The sequence below is a fragment of the Microplitis demolitor genome, chromosome 8 (genome assembly GCF_026212275.2).
Source record: "Microplitis demolitor isolate Queensland-Clemson2020A chromosome 8, iyMicDemo2.1a, whole genome shotgun sequence".
Taxonomy (NCBI): Eukaryota; Metazoa; Arthropoda; class Insecta; order Hymenoptera; family Braconidae; genus Microplitis; species Microplitis demolitor.
The window spans coordinates 13,103,614-13,107,054 of record NC_068552.1 but is presented as its reverse complement, the minus strand read 5'-3'; positions in this window follow the sequence as shown (position 1 = coordinate 13,107,054).

The window sequence follows — 3,441 nt, the reverse complement described above, 5'->3', positions numbered from 1 at the left end:
GTACTCTTTATTTATGCCATATTGAAAAATACTCAGGTTATCTGCTGATGAGCAATAGTTTCCAAAATCTTCAATACTTTTTAGATCGGGAATTTTAGTGCTTTCTGGCTTATTTGCAACAATCCAATTTTGGCATGAGCACCTGAAATTCCTAAAATTAATATTCTTTGCAATCTCTGGGTATCTGGAAATTAAAATTAAATAAAATAAAAAATACGATAAAATAAAATAAAGAAGAAAAAAAAATTTATAAAATAATTAATGTATATCAATCAGTAATTTATAAGTTATTCCTAAATCTACAATTTTTAATTTTATAAATGTAAAAATTACCTATTGTTAAGGAAAAAATACAAAGGAATAGTAATTTTGTCTTCAAACGAGTACTTTACACCTATGAGATGGTATTTTACTCAAGTAAAACGTGTTTGAGCAAGATTCGGGGGTAAGTATCTTGAGCAAGACCTTTAGCAGCTAGTGTCTCTTTCTATGTATATGTCTTTCGCAAAGTGGTGTATCAAGAAACCTATGTCAACATTTGTGTATGTCTTGCACATGGTATCCTACGCAAGAATATTAAAGATATCTTGAACACAGTGCAATGAAAAGGTGTCTGACACATTTTTTGCTCCAGTAACTTACAGTAGGTACTTACATATGGCTTTCTCAAAACCTGCTCAAGGCCAATTTAGAACCTTCAGCAGATCTTGAGTAAGCCATGCGCAACTATTTTCAACTATAGTCTTCCCCCAGTATTGAGTTATAATCTGGCACGAATTTCTTCTGTAAGGCTTGCAATTTAAATCTACTCACAAGTATCTGCAGCAAGACACATACGCAGAAAAAGTTACTAGTACCTGTCTATCTTGAGAGGAGACTTGCTGAAGAATTGAATATAATTGTTATACGGGTGATATTTTATGTCTAGAGTAAAAATTGTCAGATGCTATTGATAGTCTAAGTTTAGTTTATATGCCATAGTTTATATATATTTAGATGTACAAGAAATAAAAATGAATCGCTTGCAGTATAGATAATTAATTTAGTTACAATAATAATAAGAATTTATATATAATTCATAAACCACTTTACTGCTATTCTGAAGGTAATCATACTTACTGATGACACAATGTCGTTCTTATTTTATTCGGTGTTATACCGGCAATAAAACTCATTTCCCGGTCTTTTTGGTAAAAAAAATTTCTTTTTTCTGCAAAGAAATCGGGTTCATGGTTGTGACATGGAGATTTAGGATTCGGTGTGTACTTGTTACCGATGAACTTCCCATGGGCTTGGCAACCTTTTCTCCACAAGATGCAGGCAACATATTTGTGAATCAAAATTTAAAGTGAGAGTTTTTGTTTTATTTTATTAAACAAATGAGACGGTAAAAGCTTAGGGAAGAAAGATCCTAATATCCCCGATACGAGCATCATAAGTAAAGTAATAAGAAAAAACTAACAATTAATTTTTGACAACAATCACACAGATTTCGGTTACGAATTATTACTTTAGTGATGACGAACATTTACATTAAATTTTGGGTACATAAAGAGTGTGATAGCTCCTCTACACAATAATATCTTAAACATATCAACATAAGTATATATCCCATAAATTACTTTTTACGGTTGATATATCTGCCTGTAGGAAGCCTGGAAGAAAGTTCCTCTGTTGTAGAGATGATTCATTGCTTGACCAAGATTTTTTAAATCACAAAAAATTCTTACAATTCCTCTAAGATTTGTGGAAAAATATAGCAAGATTCATAGTGCACAGTATTTATTTCCGTTAAATAAATTTGAGTCTTAACATAAATTCAGGTGAAAAAAAAGTATATCAAAATAAACATAACATAAACATTCAAGAAAAAAGTTAACAATGCATTATAAAATGTAATAAATAGGTAATAATTAATTAATGTAACGGGACGGTTAGGTCCACCTCCGTTTTACGGGAGGCCGATTCCGCGCCCTTTTGGGCATACTCGCGCTGCGCAAATCCCCTATCTTCCTTCATAATATTATAAAAGCGAAACATTGAGCAAGCTTAATATTGGCGGATGTTATAACCCTTAGGATCAGAGATCCTTTGCATGTGGGTGCCGAACCAACAGCCACTACGAGTCCGACCTCAAATGGGCCCATGCACTCCTACCGTCTCAGGAAATAAAGAGATTCCTGGTCGAAGTGGGGCTTGGAATGGGCCCCCCATAGTACCAATTTCATGTATTGGTCGACATACCACAATTGGTCAAGAGGGGACGTGGTTTCTTCCCCTGCCTTCCTAAGAAGACACCCAGTTTGTCTGGCATTAATTCATCCATGCTTCAACACATTCACACACACACACCTAACTTCGGACTGACACCCGGGATGTACAGAGTCCTCACAAATCGTGAGCTCCGCACATCCATGCCCAGAAGCTCCAACAACAACTGAGTGGATGCCAGTTGAACCGCGGTCTAATAGTCTTCTCCTCCTTCCTCTCGGTGCTGGAACTGGCTGCTGAGCTTGTGGTGGAGACAATCTTTGCTGAAACCATTAAAAATATTAAAGGAGTCTGGGGATGCGGCAAGAACCCGCCCGATTTGTGGCCACTCCGCGACCCACCCTTCTATGCTTTGGAGCACCTCACGCTGAGGCTCGAACTCGGTGCATTTTAGTAGTAAGTGCTGAACGGTATCCCACCCTTTGTTGCATTGGGGGCATTCGCGGTTCTTTGCGAGTCCATACTTGAAGAGTCTATCCTTAAAACAGCCGTGACCGGTTAAAATCTGGGTAAGCCAGAAATTAGGGCTGATGTGTTTGCTCGCTAGACGTTCAGTAACGTCGGGGAAGAAGTTGAATGTTGTTCGTCCTGTTTCCGCTGTGGACCACTGTTCTTGCCATCTGCAAATGGTTTCTTTCCTGAGGGAGACAAGGCCTTCTTCGTCATCTGGCTGCACGGTCGCGTTTCCAAGGGTTGCCTGTTTGCCAGTGCGAAGATTGTAGCGGGCGCAACGTTCATCAATCACAAGCTGAATGGGCACTGCCCCCGCAACTACACAAAGTCCCTCATATGATGCCGTCTTGTATGAAGACGTCATCGTAATCAGGGCTCGACGTTGCAGGGCTCTAAGAGCCTTCCATTCCTCTATCCCACATAGGTCACTCCAGCCTGCTGTCGCATAGGTGACAACAGGCAGGAAGTAGCCCTTGTAGATAGTGGACATAGCCGGAAAGCGCACCAGTCCCCATTCAGTCCGTGCGAGACGGCGTAGACGACCAAAAGTTTTATCTAATTTCGCGCGTTGTCTTTAGGTGTGTTGTTGGTCTGAGGTCCTGGTCGAAGTGTACCCCTAGGTATCTAACGCTCTTTTTGAATGCTATTTTTGTTTTACCTATTACGATTTTCGGTGGCTTTGAATCATACTTGGGCTTTTTCTGTCTTCTCGCTTCA